Consider the following 22844-nt stretch of genomic DNA (forward strand, 5'->3'; position numbering starts at 1 on the left):
ATAGTTTGTTTTATGCCCTCTTAAGTGTCATGAAGTTGAGATTACTACCCTTTGCCATGAACAGAAAAGCTCCACCCAGATGGCTCTGAAGAAGAAATCCTGCACTAAATAAAATCAGTTCTAACTGAGCAATAATCACATACTGACTGAGCAAGCCATTTAGTTGAATAGATAACCCTTTATAAGTTACAAGCAGGTATGATATTTACTTATGCTATCTCAAAAGTAAATGTCATTAAAGAAAATACTTTTATATGTGAACTGTAGAAGTGAAAACTTTCCGTATTTCTAGTTTTATAGCTCTAGAGTTAAGAATACTATCTGGTATAATCAAAATAGTGAAATAAAATTGATGAGCTTAAGATACTGAATTTATTTAAATGTAATTTTTTTAATGTTTAAATAATGGCAGTTATCTTCTTTAATGGGTGATTTAACATATATCTATAAAAAGTGACAGGAAAGGAGAAAAAAATTAAATTGAAATAAAGAAATATATAAAGAGGGGCCAAAAGAGTAACATAGTATTTCTCCATCTAAACTGTTACTTGGGAAATTACAGAATGAAGATTCCCTCATGAGAATTGATTTAAGATAGTAGAAAGTCATAGCATTGGATTAACATATAGTCACCCATTTCCCCTTGTTTTGTTGACACTTTTATAAGCTAAATACATAAAAAGTCAAAGCAAACAAAATGAGACGGGTTAGGAGACAATATAAAAAACATAGTTTATGTTAACATTTTACATGTATTAAGCTTATTAACACATTAATGAAACTCAAGAAAATAACAAATAGAAAAAATGTGTTCATTTTTCTAATACATAATCCTATGTTGTATACTTTATGGATATTCCAAGTTAACTTTGAACACAAAATGTCTCATTTTTTGTAGGGGAAAACAATGCAGGCAAGTTTACCAAAGCAGGTAAACAGATAGGTAGAGGAAACTATCCCTATCCCAGAAAAAAAGAAAAAAGGAAAGGAAGGGAAAGGAAGGGAAGGGAAGGGAAGGGAAGGGAAGGGAAGGGAAGGGAAGGGAAGGGAAGGACACATTGCAGCTTTTTATCAATGAGCAAAGATAAAAACCTAGGAGATCAAACTGACAGAAAACTGACTATGAAGGTCTGGTCATTGGGTTTCAGCAGTGAGGAAGGAAACTTGAACAGAGAAGCAAACTTATTCTTCTGAGAAAATCTGAACTGTCTCCAAATATTGCTGGATGATTGAATTGGTGTGGAATTCTATGAATATCTAGAAGTTCCTTCTAACAAGATCCTGCAGGACATCAGAGTGATCCAAGAAGAATCCAGACATTATTCTTTGAGGCATTTACCAAGCATGGATGCACTGTTTCAAAATAAAAATGAAATCCACACACAACTGAGTGAAAATTTATATAAAATACCAAGAAAAATGAGAAAAGTATGGCACTAAAAAGAAAGAGAATCTGCTTTGGGAAAATATTTACTAAGGAAGCAAATTTCAGGTAGCATCTGTTACATGATCTCTTTTAAATTCAAGAAAATATTTGCTCTCTAAAATAAAGATGATCTTAAAGTATAAAAAAACACTGGCTGAAGGGCAAGGAGAATTTAAAAAAAAAACAATTGAATGAAATGTGGCAAGACTGGAGAAAATTAACAATGCCAGAGCAGAATTAAAAATAGCAAAAGGTATTCAAAGAGAAAACATATACTGAGATAGAAGAAAAACTAAAGAATGTAAGAGGAACCTGATTAATTTATCAGTTACAGTCTATGTGCCAGGTAGTATATTATATGATTTCCCTGCATTAATTATCCTGTTAACTTTGAAAACAATTTTATAAGAGTAGTGATATTATTATACCTAATAATAATGAAAAACCTAAAACTTAGGAAAAAACAACACCAGATCATATGGCAGGCTAAATATATAGAAGTATTTCTACTAAATATATAAAAATACTTAATAAAAAAACTTGTGGAGGAGGATCTACTAATTAGCAACTCCTAAAGTGTGGATGCTAAAGTGTTTGTGGGATCCAAGATGGCAGCAGAGTAGGTGAATGTTGCCTCCTTCCAGGACCAAACTGGAATTACAACTAAAATATAAAACAAGCAATCTAAATAACCAACTGAAAACTAGCTGAAGAGAAGTCTTATAACCAAGGATTTATGGAAGAAGGCACAGCAAGAGAAATGGGGAGAGTGGAGATGGGAAAAGGGCTGGCCCCACTCCTGTAGGTGACAGCTAAGATTCTAGAAGAATGTTTCAGCTGTTGGGGATTCCCCTGAGAAGCATGGGGTCTCAACCCCAAGCCAGGCTCCCCACTCCAGAGCACCAGTGCCAGGAAGAGGTGCCCACATAAAATCTGGCTTTGATAATCAGCAGGAATTCTGTCTGCCAGGGAGATGAGTCTGCTGGAGACACAGGTGCCCTCTTAAAAGGTCAATGCCCAAAATCTCACTCATAGTCACTTAGAGTCATACGAGGAGGGACTGAGGTTTGTGGCTCCAGGGAGAGAGCTGAAGAGATAGCTGCCAGGATCCCTTAGTAAGTCCCTCTCCACACTGTGGATGCCATCTTTCTTGGATGGAGCCCTCCCCTCCATATGGCACCAGCCTAGAGGAAAACAACAGCCCAACCCTCTGGACTCCCTGTTGCCTCATCCTGCACAGCTTGTACCATGCTGAAAAAGTAAGCTGTTTGGACCAGGGTGTAGAGGTCAGTGTAGACTCAGGGAGTGTCAGTAGCTGATTTGTGTGGCTTTGGGGTGGGGACCATTTCCACCACTATCCTCTGAAGCTGACTGGTGCCTTCCCCTCAGGGAACATCCAGTTGCCCCACCCTCCTAACTCCTGGTGTTTCTGTCCTGAGGAGATCTGGGCAGAATGTGCAACTGACTGAGTCACGTGGCTCTGGGGCAAGGGCCACTGTCCCAGCTTTCCCCAAGCCTGACCGGCACCTCCCACTCAGGGAACAACCACTATCCCTGACCTCCTTACTCTCGGTGGCCCCGCCCTGCTGAAGTCAGGCTCCTGGCAGAATCTGTGGTAAACTGAGTTTATGGGCCTAGGACAGAGGCCATTTTTCCCTTGCAGGCCTGACCACTGCAGAGCCGTTCCTTCACATGGCTGAAAAGTGTCTGTTTCAGCCTCATAATGAGTAAATCTTCTATGAGTCATTCATATTTTAATTCTTCTTGGGAGTGAGGCACTGGCTAATAGTTGGTTCCAAACTATTCTTTAAAAGACATTTCTATAAAAAACAGCTTTGGAACATTGAAACAGTAACTCCCTATAAAGGGCAGGTTGGTGAATGTCTGGGAAAATATAACATCTTCCACAGCAAGGGGCAGGCCCACTTACTGTTCATTGTAAAACACTCACCTCCTAAGCTCAGATTTCTTTTCCTATAAGCAGCTAACAGCACATACAGGTATTGTCTCCTTCTCTGGGTATTGCCTTGTGGGGACTGAGGACCACATACTTGCACAAAAATTATCCTGCTATTCCAGCTACTCCTGTCTCTATGAGTAATGCACTCTTTATCTTTGTGCTGAGTTCTTCTGCCAGCATCCATGAAACTATGGTGGGCTAACTTGTTAGGTTGTAAATAAGATAAACTATAAGGCTTTTCACACTCTTTTATATTCTTAAAATATGTTTATGAATATTGTATACACTTTAAACCAAAAAGGTAACATGTATTTCAGTTTTGAAAAGGAGACTTCTTATGGATAAAAAAAAAATTGAAAATTGATTTGATTGATATTTTTAATTAATCTACATTATAGAACTCAATCTATAAAATGAAGAAACCTGGGACTATAGGGGAGAAAAGGTTTTTCTCAACCCTCTCAGGGTTCCTGGCCAGGTTGGTAAATTAAACTAACAAAGAAAGATTAAAAGGAGAAGAACATACAAATGTATTCTATATAAGTTTCACATGACAATAGAGCTCTCATTAAAAAATGAAGACCCAAAGGAAGAATTACATCTGAGTGTTTTATGCCAAGTTTGATGAAGAGTGGGCAGTCATGCGGAAATATGGTAGCTTAAAAAGTATGAGGTACAGGAAGTAAACTAGGCGAGATGTCCTGTTCATTAAGATTCTTCATGGCACTGCTTTGTCTTCAGAGATGAAGATGCTCCTTTCCTTTTTAAATTGAGAAAGCACTTCTCATCTGAGGGATTTATAATCTGCCTCAGGGGAGAAGATTAGAAAATTCAAAGAGAACTTCCTGTTTGTGACATTTTCTCAAACTTCTTCACTTTAAAATATTCAATATGCCAAGGTGTTGTCTTTTGGGTAAATGAACTCCATCAAGACAAACTTGGAAAAAAATAATTTTAAATAGCACTTATTTAATAACAAAGAGCACTTTCAAATACGATATTCAAAGTATGAATATATATAGTGCATTGGAACAAAAGATACTAATAGCCAATTATCATGTGCAAAACTTTCAACCTAATTAGTAATGAATTAATTTCAAATTACTGAGACATTTTCTATATATTTGGTCAGAGAATTATACAGGACAGAAAAGGAATCAATTTTGCTAAGGTAGCAGAAAAATAGTCCCTCATATTGGAGGCAAAATTATAAATATGTATCAAAAGTCTTAAATATATTCTTACCTTTTTGATTCAGTGATTTCAATTACAGAAATCATTTTAAAGAATGAGCACAAATTTCTCTAAGAAGATCTAAGTATTAAAAATGTTAACTATAACAATTCAAATCTTCAAGCAAAATTAATTTAAATAATAGGAAATTTATTAAAGAATAGACTATAGCCACACAATTATTTACTCTCTCACCATTAAGAATCATTCTATAAATTAATATTCTTAAAGCAAACATATGTAGAAGTGACAAAGAACTTTTAAACCAGCATATACAGACTAATTTCATTTTCATGCAAAATTATATGTAACAAGTTGTAACAAATATATTTTTATTATACATTAAGAATTTTATTGTCTTTTTTTACTTATATGTACTTTCTGCCTTATCCAAAAATCAATGTCTATTGTTTTTATTATAAAAATATTATATATTTTTTAGAATTTTTAAAATATATTTTATTGATTATGCTATTACAGTTGTCCCATTTCCCCCCTTCACTCCCCTCCACCCTGTACACCCTCTCCCACCCACTTTCCCCCCTTTAGTTCATGTCCATGTATACTTATAAGTTCTTTAACTTCTACATTTCTCATAGTATTCTTACCCTCTCCCTGTCTATTTTCTACCTACAATCTATGCTACTTATTCTCTGTACCTTTTCCCCTCTCTCCTCCTCCCACTCCCCTGTTGCTAACCCTCCATGTGATCTCCATTTCTGTGTTTCTGTTCCTGTTCTAGTTGTTTCCTTAGTTTCTTTTGGTTTTGCTTTAGGTGTGGTTGTTAATAGTTGTGAGCTTTCTGTCCTTTTACTATGCATGTTTTTTTTAATCTTCTTTTCTTAGATAAGTCCCTTTAACATTTCATAAAATAAGGGCTTGGTGATGATGAACTCCTTTAACTTGACCTTATCTGAGAAGCACTTTATCTGCCCTTCCATTCTAAATGAAAGCTTTGCTGGATAGAGCAATCTTGGATATAGGTCCTTGTCTTTCATGACTTGGAATACTTCTTTCCAACCCCTTCTTGCCTGTAAGGTCTCTTTTGAGAAATCAGCTGACAGTCTAATGGGAACTCCTTTATAGGTTACTGTCCCCTTATCTCTTGCTGCTTCTAGGATTCTCTCCTTCATTTTTACCTTGGCTAATGTAATTATGATGTGCCTTGGTGTGTTTCTACTTGGGTCCAACTTCTTTGGGGCTCTCTGTGCTTCCTGGATTTCTTTGAAGTCTATTCCCTTTTCAAGATTGGGGAAGTTCTCCTTTATTATTTGTTCAAATAACTTTTCTACTTGTTGCTCTTCCTCTTTTCCTTCTGGTACCCCTATAATTCAGATGTTAGAACGTTTAAAGATGTCCTGGAGGCTCCTAAGCTTCTCTTCTGTTTTTTTTTTTTTTAATTCTTATTTCTCCATTCTTTCCTGTTTGGTTGTTTCTTTCTTCCTTCTGGTCCACTCTATTGTTTTGAGTCCCAGTTTCCTTCCCATCACTATTGGTTTCCTGTGCATTTTCCTTCATTTCTTTTATGGTAACCTGCATTTGTTCATCTAATTTGTGACCAAAATCAACCAATTCTGTGAGCTTCCTGATCACCAGTGTTTTGAACTGTGTATCTGATAGGTTAGCTATCTCTTAGTCACTCAAAAGGATGAATTCTGGGGCATTGATTTGTTCTCCTGTTTGAGCCATCTGTCTCTCTCTCTCTCTTTTTTTTTTTTTCTTTTTTTGGTCTGGTCACTCCTGTTACGACAGGAGCCTTAGGTGTTTATCAGGGCTGAGCACCCCAGTGGCTAGATTGTGACGTTGTATGTGAGGGCAAGGTCAAGAGGGAACAATGGCGGTAGCTCCATTCTCCATGGGACCTCAGTCCCTTCCCTGGGATCCTGGGTTGTGTGCTCTGCCCTGCTCCACAATCGCCGCCTCACTGGGCCTGCCACTGCCACTTGCGTAGTCAGGGTCCACCCACTGCGATCTTGCACGCCCCAGATGCCTTATGCACTACCGGTTGCCTTATGCGCCCAATTCTCCTTGTTCTCTGAGCCACCCAGCTGCTCGTCTCTGCCCCTCCTACCGGTCTGGATGAACGGGTCTATTTCAACTTCTTGGCTGTCTGACTTCCATTCAGATAAATTTTCTGTCAGTTCTGGGTGTTATTCTGCCTCTAAATTGTTGTTGTTCCAATCTTGGTTGTGCATGGAGGTACAGTGCATCCACCTATGCCTCCATCTTGGCCGGAACTCCCAGAATATTATATTTTTTTAAAACCAAAGTATAAACATGTGAATCCACTTGGGAATGTATCCTAAAAAGTAAATGAGTTTTCCACACTGATTGAAGCATATAAAGGTTTATGAACATTTTGTCTATCTGACAATAGAAGACTGGTTAAATTGTATAACAACTTCATAATGAAATCCCAAACAGACATTAGATATAGTAGAAAAATATCATTACGTACAAAACTGTTAATGACATAAGTAAAAGAAACTAATAAAGTAGCAGAATAAAAAATTCTATTCTTAATGTACAACAGAAAATACTACAATTGACTTTATTGAATATGAGTAGTAGTTTTCTGTGCATACAAGAATATAAATAACTTTAGATTTATTTTCTTTGATTTTTTTTATTTTCCAGATGGTCTGCAATGATCATACTTGCTTCGTATTATAGAAGTCGAGAACTGAGGGAACAGGTATAGGGAGGGCAGCTAGGTGATATATAGTGGGAAATATTAAGGAGAATTTAAGATTTGTTTATCTTTTGAACTAAAAGGAATGGAGGAGAAGTATGGAGGAATTGGCTTGGATAAACATTATCATAATTTTTTTACTTATGAGATTCAGACAAAGTAGCAGATTTTAAAGACAAGATAAACTCTTAGGTTTTTGTTTTGTTTTATTTTTTAGTATTTTGAACATCTAGGTGGATGTAATCAAAAGGCAGGAAAACTGTTAGAGTGTATGTGATAAGTCTGGTAGAATGTTTGATTTGAAAACCAGCAACATAATGGGGAGAAATAAAATCACCTAATGCATGAAATTACCTAGGGACAATGTAAACTGAGAAAATAAGAAAGCTCAGAAGGAAGTGTCAAGAGAACACCAATAGTTTCCAGGTGGGCTGTAGCTGATGCGGTTGGTGTCACTGCATATTAGTTAGGAAGGTGACCTTGGGAATCAGACAGACCTAGATGTAGGTCTATCACTCACCACCTATCTTGGCCTTTGATAAATTGTTCAAATTCTCTATGAGGTACTTTATTCATTTTTTAAGTAATAATAATAATACCTGCCTCATAGGATTCTTGAATACCTTCATTTGGCAGGAAGTGCTCAATATACAATACATAATATGAGTAGTAGTCATTGTTCTCTTAGTGGTAGTAAATATAAAGAAAACTAAGGAGCTATCAGTAAAGAAGAAAATACCAGGAAAAAAATGTTGTCTGGAATGGCAAAGAAGGGAATTTCAAGTCCATGACAGTGTTTGAGTGTAATCCAAAGAAGTTGCAAACCAAATCCAATGGCCTTGGTATTCGGGAAGTTGTTAACGATGTTTGCCATAAATAACATCAGATTCAAGTCATATTTTTCTATTTAAAAAAAGCATTCTCAACAATTAGAGTTACTAATGTTTCTTGACATTTTATGTGGTAATCTATTCATAAAGAAATAAAAGGAAATTTTATCAAAATAAAATTTATGAACATATTGAAATAAAACAAAATTTACCACTGAGCAACTATGAAAGAGTTAGGGTCATCTTCAGTGCGTCATTCTGTTTCCTTTCCAATTAACATTACCAGTTAGATCTCCTTCCCAATATCTTAGCCAGAAACTCATTTGTTGTAAAAAGGCTTCCCTTAAAAATACTGATATTGCTTCTGCTATATCAATATCTCAGCAAAACTCACATGAGAAAGAAAAAGATGGGAAGAAATGTCTCTGCTGAAAAGTTCTTTCCATGGGTGTTTTAATTTTAATTTTATTTTATCTTTTAAGGTAACATAGTTGGAAACACTTTACATCAAAAGGGGGCTGAGAGAGACACTTCTCAAAGCCTAGAATAAACTAAAATATTTAATATAGGATAGGAAAGTCCAAGGACTAAACCTAGATAAGCAAGATCAAAGAGGGGAAAAGATATTTGGGAATATCGAGGTTCAGAACTTGGAGCCACTAGTCAGTGTCCCCAGACCATATGCAGTGGCAGCAAGTTCCTGAGGGGGGAGCCGGGGAATGCCCTGTAGCTGGCTGGGAGCAAGGAAGCTTTGCGAGTATCTTCAAAGTGAGAGAAAGGGCACTCCGTGTGAGATGAGTTTTCCAAAGCACTCATAGCTGTAGTCCCTGCATTTTTCTGTGCTTCTTTGTCATTGGGGTTAGAGAAGCCCAGAAACTGAAAGCAGGCAAGCCAGACCAAAAAGACACACAAAAGTCCATTGTCAAAAGTATCATTTTCAAGCTGAGGGTGAATATAATACATTCATAGAAACGGAATACCAGCCTAATCATAATGGAAATGGTTATTTCACATTTAAGACCCTGAGAGAATGTGAAAAGCTAATCCATACACGATTTACTTTTATTCCACATATTCTTAATTGAAGAGACAGAAAGATGCTATTCTTAAAAAAGTAAATAAATTGTCTGGTGTAGAGACTATATATGAAAAATAGCAAGTCAAACACAGGAATAGCTTGGGCTGAGGGTGAGTTGGAATCATATTCTGACTCCTCACATCTCTAGTTGTGAATAAATAAATCTTTATTTTCTGCAGAAAATTTGGTGTTAATAGCAATTCTCTAACATTATGGATTTTTACATTGATTTTAATCTATATTTTCTATTCAAATATATTTCTAACATTCCATTTTATGAGGCATTATGTGGAACAACACCCACCTTTCATTACAATACTACCCCCACAACATTATCAGGAACTAACACAAAATATGTAGCAACAATTGTGTTTTAGCACAATAAAATATTATTAGAATTCATACAAAGCTTTTATCCACCTACAAATGTCTCCTTTTACATTTTTTTTCTTTTTGCTGTCACTATATCTAAAATTAACTTTTGAAATATATATTATTCACTACAAGAGTTTTTGAGTATTTATTTATTTTTTAGTTGTATATATTTTCTTTCTTATTTATGTATTTATTCATTCATTCATTCATTTTTCTGGTGGAGGGAGAACCTAAAGAACATTTTCTGATATGTCCTTTCCTATATAATGTTCTATTTTTACCTAAAAGTAACCCTTTCATTGTGTTAATAAATAAAAATTCAAAGAGCATTATTCAAGGGTTTTAGACATTTAAAAAATCTGTCCTATTGTAATAGGAAACCTTGGAGACTCATTGAAATAGCAGCAAAGGCACAAGTTTCTTTTATTATGAAAGATGTTTATGTGAAGAACAAAATAGACAAGAGAAAGTAACTGCTTCAGAATACTTGATGGGCACTTTAATCTTCTATTAATATGCAAATTTTGTTCTTTAGAACCCCAGTAAGAGATTTTTTCCCCCAATCAGGCTATTTAAAAGTAGTCCTATTCTCCCAAAGGTCCTTCTTGCAAGAGTCTAAGTGAAACAGTGTTTTTTATGATAATTCCCTAGATGCTCTTGTATGCATCATTCTCTTTTGAAATTATATGGAGTTTACTGAACCACATTTGTAAAACATTCCAGAGTTGATTTCATTCTAAAGACCTCGTTTAATAGAACTGATTCCCTTGTTGATCTGTGTCGTAATGAATGTTAAAGAAAATCAGTTTTAACAACATAGGAGAAATAATAAAAGGCAGTGGACAGAAATGAAGATACAAGCTTGTGAACAGGAAAAGGACAATTTTTGTTGTGTAATTAACCTCATCAAGAATCTGAGCCCACTGGAAACTTCTACGTTGATGTTACAATTGTAAAGTACCTCTTCAAAAATGCAAATATCAAGAATAATCTCCAAGGTAGGTGCTCAGAGTCTTTGGCTTCTTTACAGGAATTTTTCCATCAAATTACATTTATTTCTCAATAACTTGCTTTTTCAAAATGGCTGTAATTATAACAATAATGCAATGACAATTTCCTATTAGTGTAGACATTATGATGAATAATAAAATTATTTGTATGTACTCGGTTGAAAAATAAAATTTAGTTGGGTAAATTTTAAGATTACTTGGTTTCATTCAAGGAATCATAAATCAGGCAACATTCCACCTTGCAAATAGAAGGAAACTCCCAAGAACTACAGAAAAGGAAAGGTTTTTAAAAGGGGGGTAGGATCAAGGGAGAGAGGTGGAGATAACTGGGGTGGAGAGGAATATTGGGGGGAAATGGAGACGACTGTACTTGAACAACAATAAAAAATCCAAATAAAATAAAATAAAAGCTGAAAGGGTGTAGTACAAGGAAATCATGCACAAAGGGAAAGATTAGTTCAGGCAAAGTCACCTTCCTTTGAAGGATTAAAGAGCCTATCACGTGGAATACCTCACTAATAATGCTAGCCAATGGATTCCAGACAGATTGGTTAAGATTACATCCCTGGGAAAGACTGAAACTGCATTTAGGTTAGGAATTAAATCTAAGTTCACTGATGTGAGGCTTCATTCAAGGGACTCCATTTTGGGCCTGCTGTCTCTTCTTTAATAAGTCATATTCTGCTCACACCAACCACTTCAGCCACATAGTTTATATTAATAAGAATAAAACTTTTTACATTTTTTCTTGTCATATTGATGATGGAGGAAGAAGTATTAACATTTTATCAATATGGTGTCCAGACTATGATGTAATTATTTTTCCCAGGAAATAGGTATTTATTTTGTCTACCTTGTTATAGTTATAAAAAATAATATATTATTTTATATAACAAATAAAATGTAAGGAGTGGATAAAATTTCCTCTGGACTAGTAAGACTTCTAATTTTAAAAAGTTTTGCATTAGTAGAAGCTGTGACCCTCACCCATACCCCCATAATCTATTCTTACTTCAGAAATATTGACTCTCTATATTTTTTTCTGGGGGGAAAAACCCTCCTCAGGGCAAGTTATGATCCATGCATAAAATTCAACCTCACCATTACTTTAAAAAAATTTTATACATGAACAGTATCTGCCACCTTTATCACTCAACCCACAGACCTAACAGGGCGTTCTAAATGTCATTTGTCTTCCTAAAAATTAAATCATGTGGAAAGAAAAGTTTTAATAACATGGATGGGAAAGAGGCATGTTTTCTCCTGACTCTGTGCCTTTTCAAATTAATTTTCCATTGGCTAAAGTATTTCTCCATCTCTTCCCCCTGGCAAAATTCTTTCTCCATCTTTTCCACTAAGTCAAACAATTTTTCTGATGAAACTTTTCTTGATCCTTCCACTATCTCCAGTAAAATGGATTATTTCATCTGTTAAGATTAGAAGAACAACCTTGGCTGGTGTGGCTCAGTGGATTGAGTGCTGGCCTGTGAACCAAAGGGTTCAATCCCCAGTCAAGGCACATGCCTGGTTTGAGGGCCAGGTCCCCAGTTGGGGACTCATGAGAAGGAATCACACCTTGATGTTTCTTTCCCTCTCTTTCTCCCTCCCTTCCCCCTCTAAAAATAACTAAATAAAATCTTTAAATAAAATTAAAAAATAAAGATGCATGTGATAAACTGAACTAAATCATTAAAAAAATTAAAAGAACAAAAATCAATAACAGCCCACTTATCTTACATATCTCTCTCCCAGCAGTTAACACACAGATTTGAAATTATTTTGTTTACATACCAGGTTATTCTAACAAAAGTCTAGACATCTGTCATTTTTTTCATCTTTTTTTCATTTTTCGGAACATAGAAAAGATTCGATAATTTACATGCCTAGCCCACTGTACGTGCTTAACTACTAAAATGAAGATGTATGTATGGACAAGTTTTAGGGGTAAGAGTTTATTCTGATCACTATCATGTTTCCAGACTAAGTTAATCAAAAAATCAAGAGTTAGTGATACTGTTTTAAAATAAAAAGCCTGTTTTTACATTATAAACATTAAGTAGAGCTCTAGAGGTGTTATGGGTTATGTAGTGTTATGCTGACTAGAGAGAGAAAGAAATCCTTACAGCACTAAAATCTACAGGAACTTCTTCAACATTTGCGAGCTGAGATCTGGAGAACTATCCTGACCACCCCCCACCCCCCACCCATCCCCCCCGCCAAAATCTCATTCCTTAGCAATAACAACTGTGGTGTATTGATAACTAATATTTTAAACCTCTCTGCAGATTTAACAAACAGTAGCAACTGCTTTGAGACTTAGGTGCAGTGAAAAGCATGCAATTTTACAGGGCAATAGTAACTAACAATAGTCACAACAAAAATTGATGGAGTGAGTTTGAGGATTGGTTTGGAAAGGATAGAGCTGACTGAGTTATTACTACTTGGTGCATTAGGGATAATAGCTGTGCAGACCCTGGATTATAGATACCAGCTCAGCAGAATCTAATCTTGCCCAGAGAGAAATATTTATACTCAATATATAAGTTTTTTCAAAGGCATAAAGAGTCCACAATATACATTTGGAGGGAATTTGTTCCATGGATAAGAGTAAAAAATACCATCTCGGTTGTTAAGTGGATTACCCATGGGCATTAGAAAGTAAGCTAGTGAAGCTACTAGTTAATGCCCTGATCAAAATCTTGTCATTATAACTGTGTTCCCTGGGATAGATCAGAATAAAGAATTCAATACATTGTTCACAATAACATCCCTGGGAAAGCCTCCACCAGCAGATATAACTCACCAGGGATAAGAGATGTGTCTAATGTATTTAGCAACAATTAATACTGGCTGTCGTCATTGTCTTTGAAGTTTAAGTAGTTGGCCTTCTGTCAACCCTTAGTCTTCAAAATTAAGAATTTGTCATATTTAAGTTTTTCAACCATGACTAAATGTAATCCTCTAAGATATGTGTTTCTGCTACTGAACATTCTAAGAAAATCCATAGGCCAGCAGAGTAAATGATGTTTTTCAATGGTCTTTTCCCAGGGAAACAAATAACCTTTGCTTTATGTACTAAGAACCTCTATAGGAAATAAAAGCTAGAGAGAATTAGGTAAATCCCTTCCCTTGGAGTAATATGAACTAAAATATAAAAATAATCCATGACCAGCCCTGGCCAGATGGCTCAGTTGGTTGGAGCATCAGCTCATACCCCAAAAGGTTACAGGTTCGATTCCTGGTCAGGGCACATTACCTAGGTTGTGGGCTCAGTCTCTGGTGGGGACATGTATGAGAGGCAAGTGATCCATGTTTCTCACATCAGCCTCTCTCTCTCTCTCTCTCTCTCTCTCTCTCTCTCTCCCCTCTTACCTCTTTCTCTCTCTGAAATCAATAATAAAATATCCTTGGGTGAGGACTAAAAATAATAAAAATCAATGACTATAGTGTGACCTTGTTTCTACTGTCTTTGACATTAGATATGTCATTTACACTATGCACTCATTTCCACTGAAGCATAAGGTTAGAAGAATATACTTTAACTTGTGGACTGAGGGAAAAGGTGATTTTAGAGACAAATTTATAAGATAAACTTTGCATGCTACCAGAGTGCAAGTAAACTGATAAGAAGAAGCCCTGTTAAAAATAAGAATTAACCCTGAAATGCAAAAAGTGACATGACACAATATGTCTTGTTTAAATACCATCAAGCATAATATTTTTACAGATTGGTAAAAATATAACCAGGAGTTTATTGAAGATATTGAGTTAATGCTGTCATGTGTACCATAGGGAAAATTCTTAGAAAATGAGCAATTCTTCAGATAGCTTGTCATGTCCTTACCAGCCAACCAGAGAATTAAATTGCTATTCGTGCTTAGCAAAGTTCGGCAGGGCAGCTACTGGGGTCAAATTTGCCAGGACCTTTGAAACTAATTAGTATGAATTCAAAGGTTATTCTCTGGAAATCTAAGGAAGTTGCTGACCCGTCTCTATTTCTCCCTTCTGGTACTCTTTCCTATAAGCTCAGGTAATTTAAAAGACTATTTTTCCTCCATTTCCACCATTGAAATCTAATTGTAAAACTATACTTGTAATACTAATCCAAATATAAATCTACTTTTTAATCCAAAACTGAAATAAATCTGATTAATAAAAACACTAATAGGACACTTTTGAGATGGTGTACATATATTGAGAACTGTCTCTGCTTAAGGCCAGTAATTTATCTTCCCACAGATGACCACTAACTGCACACAGAGGTCTAACTATTGCTTAATAGCATCACTATCAGACCTCCTCACTAGTTCATCAAAAGCACTGTAGAGACGATCGCTCAGAATTCTAGGGTCAGGGACATAAAATCTTGTTTTAATTCAACTGGAAAAACATCATCTTTTAAACATGAGATTCTTCGTCCATTTCGCAGTTCAACATGTGTTATCCAATCAGTTGTTCCAGATGAATCCTTGAATTATTCTTGATTCTTCCTTCACTCTCAGTTCTTACATCCAACCTACTAACACCTTAGTACCATCACTAAAATATGTCTTGAATCCACCCATCCACCATCTTCATAGTCACTACCTATTATTTATACCCCATTACTATAATAGTCTCCTATACTCCCTACTTCTGTCCCTGCCCGGCCTCCAGCATGTTGCTTACACACTGTTGATTGTGACTCAAAATGCCAATCCTCTAATTTTTTTACTCTGCTTTTGACAACCCTTCTGTAACTTCCCATTGGAGCAGAATAAAATAAAAACTCCTTACACTAGTGCAACATAAAGTGCGTTGCCAGGCTGTGACATGAAAAGTACAAAAATTAAGAGTAAGCATTTAGAGGCATTTATACTCATTTGAAAGTGCTGTGAAATGTATACATGCAATCAGTGAACTTGTTTTGTTGTGAAGATATAGATAGACCAGTTTGTGTGACAGAAATCACACAGTTGTATCTGACTCAATATGCATATGAGTTTTGCACAATAGAATCTTGCAAATTAGAAATTTTTTTAAACATATAGTCCTTTACACAAACAGTTAGAAAAACATGTGCATGTCTGGTTCCAGCTTCTTCTCCAAGCCTCCTCGGGCCACTGGCCTCTTCATTTTCTGTAGCACAGGAATCTTCTGATTTCCAGAACAATTAATGATTTTTCTCTCTTCAACCCTTTGCACTTGCTGTTCCTTATTCCTGTAACCACCTTCATCTTACCTCATCTCTTCATTTGCTCTGTGCTTATTGCTAAGAGTTAGATTTCTACATTCATGTCAGAAAAATTCCACATGCTTTTTGCCCCCAAATGTTCCTTTTCCAATTTCCTCTCTTGTTTATTGAAGAACTGTCTGTTTCTTTTCATTTGCTTTGAAGGTTTTTCTTTTCTGCTTTTTTCTACCACCCCCTTTTCCTTAGCAGCTGTCTTATGGACGTGCACTTGAAGTGGCTTCTCCCCTGCTTTGTGTCTTTGGGCTGACATGTGGCCATTTATTTCTTTCAGCATTCTGAAATACAGTGAGCAAAAAGCATATTTTCTTCTAGCTTTTTCAAAGCTCAGCTCATTTCAGGTAGCAAATCAAGTAGTCTTCTACATTGGCCTTTGTCACTCTGCTGGCATGAAGAGGGGAGTGTCAAGTGTATCTAGTGTAGAACAGCCCAGAGTTTGTAGAGGGGAAAAAAGTAAAGATTTGTGTAGTACCAGGAGTGGGGAGCTTGCAAAGAGGAAACTAATAAGAAAAAGTGATAGCTCCAGACAAAGCTATATATTTCATCATTTACTGACATGAAAAGCTAAATATATTATTTTATTTCTTCATTGTTTTAAAACTTGTATAGTAAGTTTGTGGAACTCAATGAATATAGATTGCTAACCTCTGATTTTGATATTGTGGGTGTTCTGCAGGACCAATGTAATTAAAGTAGAAAATAAAATTAAGCCTTTGGTAAATCTGCGTGAAAAAAATTTCTTGTCAAAAGATTTACAATTAAAAATTATGGCTGGATATATGTATTATTAATTGGCCTAAAGTAGTGTTTTTTCTCAGTTAAATCTACTATTTAAAGACTACTATAAGTATAGATAATTTCAAATATGATTATACATAGATGGAGATTATTCAAATATCTCATTTTAAAAATATTTCAGATGCTACAATTCTCAGGAGCTATAAGAAAAAGTAGGAAAATCTAAACATATCTATAGTTCAATAGCAGAAAAGAAAATGTTAGTTCTTTAATTTTTAAAAATAGTACCACAGGGAAAAGGACAGCAGATCTCTGCTTACAGCATATCTCTGTAAGCATTCAAGTTGTTGACTGCTGGACTTAGCAGTGTTAGAAAAAATAAGGAGAAATAATATATTTGGACAACGCTTTAATAACAATGACATCGTTGTCATTCTATTGACAACACTCTTTGAGAAATGACCTGTATGTCCAGTCAGAGGGAATGTAGATCAGAGAGAAAATCAGTGTTGGCCCAGGTTCTCTTACCCCAGGGTCCGTTTGCTGCTGTGCCTGAGGTCAGAGGAAGAGTCCTGGAACCCTGTGTGATCCTACCCCAGACCAGGAAAACTGCCTGCAGGCTGTCCTGTTCTCTCCTTCATTGTCACCCTATGTCCTAACAACCATTACCTGGACCTCTGCAATAGTCTCACTACTTCCAAACATTTCTCTCTTTAATCCAGTATTCTACTGAATCATAATCATCTATGAAAAATATAAATTGAATCTGCTTAAAACCTTCAATACTTTCCCATTGTTCTTCCAACCTTTGTTTGGCCATAGAAAGGATATAGTATATATATATATATTATGACCCAACCTCTCTCTCACCTTCATTACATTCCTGGTTCTCTGTGTGTGGTGGGGGTCCTCAAAAAGAAAAAGGAAAAAGAATTGTTAAGTAGGGGAGCACCTGGGGGAGTGCTAGGGAGAAGCATTTGAGAAAAGTCCTGTGACCAATTTATTTCCCAAATGATATGTTTGCTAAGTGCTAGGCCCTGTCTGTTTACTCTATCGTTGAACACTTAGAGCCTAACACAGTGCCTGACACAAAAGAAACATACATTCATGAATGAACCAGTGAGTTTGCTCTAAATTTTCAAAAGTTAGTGAAATGGAGAATATGGCTCCTTTTTTTTTTCTCTTTTAATCCTCACCTGAGGATATATTTACTGACTCCAGGAAAAGAGAGAAGAAGCAGGGTTTGTGTGTGTGTGTGGAGAGAGAGAGAGACAGAGAGAGAGAGAGAGAGAGACAGAGAGAGAGAGAGAGAGAGAGAGATCCCACAACCCAGGTGTGTGCCCTGACTGGAAATCAAACCCACAGTCTTGGTTTACAGGACAATGCTCAAACCAGCTGAGCCACACACCAGTCAGGGCTGGCTCATTCTTTTGTAATTAATTTTCAATGCTCTGTTTATTGAATAACCAATGTAATATCATTTGTAAAAATATCAAAAGATTCAAAAGAAGTATAAGATGGTGAAAATCAATATTACTGTCATCTCCCAAAGAATAATTATGACTAACAGTTGGATATATTCATTGGAAACTGCAGTAGTCAAAAATTTTCTTCCTGCCCCTTTTTCTCCTATTTTTAAAAATAACACTATATGCAATTATATGTTCTTCCCATTTCTTGCAAAAGCATAACATAGATACTTTCGGTATAGCTCACATTTATTAAAAATCACTTTTATTAACTAAATATTTTCAGATTACTCATTCTGGCTCTGAATAACTTGGAGAAATTCATTAATCCTTCATCCAAGTGCCTCCTTCACTCCCTCCACTGCCAGACCTGCTCCCGCTGTTACAGAACACAACAAGGGGGGCCTGGGATGATATACTATTATTGAAAGAAGGCCCTGGGTCCGTTATGTCCGCCGCCAAAGGAAAGACGTCTCTCAATGCCAGAGATTCGTGAAAAGGAAAGGAAATGTTTATTTAATGCTATACTAACTTAAAGTGGTGACCTAATGTCTTTACCAAAATCCCAAAGTCCCTTAAAACACCCATAAACAGACACAGTCCTTCCTTCCTTCCCCCTTTGCCCAGTCCAGAGTACCATATCTCAGGAAAGGAAATAGAAGTCCATGGTTCAGGCAGTCCTCTGGTTCTTCCCAGTTAGTACTCCCTCTCGACTGGGAGACCTCCCTGGGTTCCCGGCACCCTCGGCTAAGTCACCAGGATCTCTGCTAAAACCAGGTGGTGGTTCCCCCTTCTAAAGCTGTGGGGGTCCCCACTCTGCCAGGCCGAGTGGTTCCCTTCTCCAGGGCTGCCGTGTGGTTCCCTCTCTCTGGGATGCGGGAGTCTCCACTCTGCTAAAGACTCGTGGTTCTCTTCAGGGCTGCGTGTGGTTCTCCTTCCTAAAGCAGCATGGTTCTCCTTCCTAAAGCAGCATGGTTCTCCTTCTCAATGGCCACCAAATCTGGGTTTTAAATCCCCGGGGCCAATCTTCCACTGCAGCCTCATTTCCGACTCCTCCCACACTCGGCTTCACATGCCAGAACTCGTATCCTTCCAGCTTTACTGGGCTGCCATCATGAGTCTGGGCAGGCATGGCCCCATGTCCTGGAGCCAATCATCTCCAAGCTCCCACGCAGGCGCTGTAACTGGGGGACCGGACCTGCCCCCCCCCATTACATCTGGGTGGGGAAGTTACTTCCATTCCCCTGGCTTAGAGCTGATCACAGCTACTTAACATATCTATGCAACCAGTCAAAGGTTATAGATATGCCAAACGACCATGCCAGAGCTTAGCTGCAAGGCTGTTGCTATGCAAAACAGCTCTCAATGGCCCAGCTCCATTTGTCCCTTCCCCCAACCCACACCCTGGGGTGGGGGATGGAGACATCTTAAAATCTCCTGGACACCTTAAGTTCCAGACCACATTTCAAATGCCTATTTGGGGCCTCCCTCTTGGCTGTACCCTGTAACACCGCTGCTGACACCACAGAGTCTGACCATGGAATTTGGAAAGGGATTTTTCTGATTTTGGATACACTCATTTTTTTTCTGGAAGGAAATGCCTTGGTTGTCCTGAACAACCCAGTTTTGGGGAGTCATCTAGATCTTTAGGATGTATTCCAAATTCTCCCTGATGCGGAAGAAACTTTCTGACTTCACTGGACTCTTAACATGCAGGATTCTGATGTGAGAAAAAGGAACTATGGATGAAGCCAGGTTTTCTTCCTTCTGTCTCTATCTTCCTCTCTCAAAATAGGGAATTACTATGGTCCCAGGCAGGACTATCTCTGTCCTCAGGTTATCATGCCAAATTCTCAGGGAAAGATATGTAAAGCAGTTATATATTAGAACTCAGATTATAAGTGCAAAAGTGTACTGCTTACATTTATTTATATTTTAAATATGAAAACTTTAGGAATATTTGCTTAATGTTAAGGAAGGTTGCTTACAAAACATAACGTTAAAAATGAGAAATACTACTCTATTTCCAGTAGCACATGGTACTTAAGCACATAGTGTGTGGACATAGATGGCCTGCATTTAAATCCTGCATCAACAATTTACTAGTCCTATAACCTAAGGCAAATTACTTAAATGCTCTGTGCTTCAGTTTTCTTTTGTTTATTTTTTATCAAAGTGAAATTCATATAGCATACAGACAACCATTTCAAAGTATACAACTCAGTGGATTAGTGCACTCACAATACTCTGTGACCATCACCTCTTCATAGTTTCAAAACGTTTTCATTACCTTAGCAAAACACTCCACACCTATAAATTTATCATTCCCCATTTCCCCCTACCCTCATCTCCTACCAACCACAATCTGCTTTCTGATTCTTTTTTCCTGTTCTGTATATATCATGTAAAAGGAGTCATACAATATGTTAGTTTTTTTTACCTGGCTTTTTTCACTTAGCATAAATTTCCAGGTTCAACACATTATATCATATATCAGTGCTTTCATTCCTTTTTATGGATGAATAATATTTCATTGTATTGATACACTAAAATGTATCCATTACTCAGTTGATAGACATTTGGGTTAATCCACCAATTTTCAATGGGTATGCTGCAAGAATTTATAAAACATGCAATACCATCCTGTGTGAATGCCCTGTCTTGAAATATAAATATATAGGTCATGTTATAGAGTTGCATCTTATTACTCCTGACACATAATAACATTGTATCTGATTGGTTAATTCTTAGTACCAGAAATCTTTATATACAAATATAGGCATCTGATTTTTTTTTTTTTTTGAGAGTACATTTATTAAAGCTGGGGACAGTGAAAGAAGGAAAGTCCTAGGATAAGGCAACAGGAGAGCATGTAGGTGGGGCTGCCTTGGCCCAACTGAAGAAGATATCCAAGATCTGGGATTTGATCCTAGGTTGCATGGTCTAGGAGAGGTGTCCAACCTTTTGATGTCTCTGGCCACGCTGGAAGAAGAAGAGTTGCCTTGGGTCACACATTAAATATATTGCAACACATCATCCCCCAAAAATCTCATAATGTTTTAAGTAAATTTACAATTTTGTGTTGGGTCGCATTCATAGCCATCCTGGGCTGCATGTGGCCCATGGGCCACAGGTTGAACACCCTTAGAAGGTATGAGGAATCTGATCACTGATCTCTTTAGCTTCTGCCAGGGACTTGGGTCATGACAAATACCTATTTACCTATTTATACCTATCTATCGTGTGGTGCACCTTCACATCCTGCTCCAATCCAGCATACCCCAGATGACAGACCAGAAAAAATGAGTGAGCTTTAAAAAATAAGGCTTCAGTATACAACTAAATGTTGGAACTTAAGAAATAATGAAGTATGTTAATAATGCATGTTAATCTTAAAGTGCAGGGGGTATGTGTCTATGGCTTTTTTCACAACAAAACAAATAAAAAATAGAGAATATATTTTCAATATTGAAAACAATTTTTCCATGAATCAAAGGAGTCACTAATGTTGTGCAATGACTGAAAATGGGTGAACACAACATATATTTTTGTTGTTTCACTGTACTATATGCTAAAGGAAAAAAGCCCAGATTTATAAGAGAATAGGAAAATTACATCAGCACACATTTTACTAAAAACATATCTACAGAAATACTCCTAGTGAGTTCATAGGGAGGTGCAACTAAAACAACAGAGAGAAGGCATGAGAAACTTATTAAAGGAGCTAAAACTTAAAACAATTAAACAAAACAAAGCTTTCTTAGGCCGTTAAGAATAGAACCTTTATATGCCTCTGCTTAAAATGTGAAACAATACACTTAGTTTAAATGACAATATGTGAGTGTCTTCAAAACTTAAACATTAACCTACCCTGTGACTCAGACACTGCATTCTAACTTATCACAACAAGAAAAGAAACAGAGCTGGAAATAATGCATGCCCACAAACAAATGAATGGGAAAAACTAATAGCAGTATGGGGGAGTATTGGTGGCACTCACCATCAGCACATTAAAGCTGCTGTCATAGAGCCACACTGAAGCAGTTGTCATAAGCCATTTTTTCTAAAAGGATCATTGCACTGACCGTAACTAAGCAGGTTTGTACTGGCATCAGTTCAGTGAGTGTTGAAAACTGCAAGTGAGGTCTAATGGCCACCAGGTAGGAGAGTGAAAGAAAACAATGCTTATCCTGACCTTGCCCGTATATGTGTGGTCCATGAGAGCACGAGACATCCTTGTGCTAAGTCCTAGGCACAGATATCAAATGCGAAGGGTCTCTGTCTTCTTTAAGCAATAGCCTAGTCATTGCACCAAATCTTAATCTTCTGTTGAATTAAACTTAGATATAGAAAGCAGATACACAGATATGCTACTTTTCCTTCAGGCTGAACTCAAGTGTGTAAGTGGAGAAGAAAAGATGATATACTTTAAGAACCCAAATTTTAAATAAAGTTTAGAGAATAAATTTTATACCCCTTGACTATTGGTCCAGAAAATGAACAGATATCACTTAATTATGAGGCCTGGCTTTTTAGGGTACCAAATGCTCTATTTTCCATTGTAATAAACAAAACAGACCAAAGTGATATTCCGTGATGCATATAAAAACAATTCAATGGCAGCATTTTCTTCTGTTTTTCTAAACATATTTTGAAATATAAGGTATCAAAAATAATTTCTATCGATATCACTTGGGATTACTGTATATAAAAATTTCTACATGCTGTCCTTTGCAATTTTTTCTATCTGTAAATATATTTCTACTGGACCTTGAATACTATGACTGTTTTATTCTTTATTGT

This window comes from Phyllostomus discolor, chromosome 3, assembly GCF_004126475.2.
Source record: "Phyllostomus discolor isolate MPI-MPIP mPhyDis1 chromosome 3, mPhyDis1.pri.v3, whole genome shotgun sequence".
Lineage (NCBI taxonomy): Eukaryota > Metazoa > Chordata > Mammalia > Chiroptera > Phyllostomidae > Phyllostomus > Phyllostomus discolor.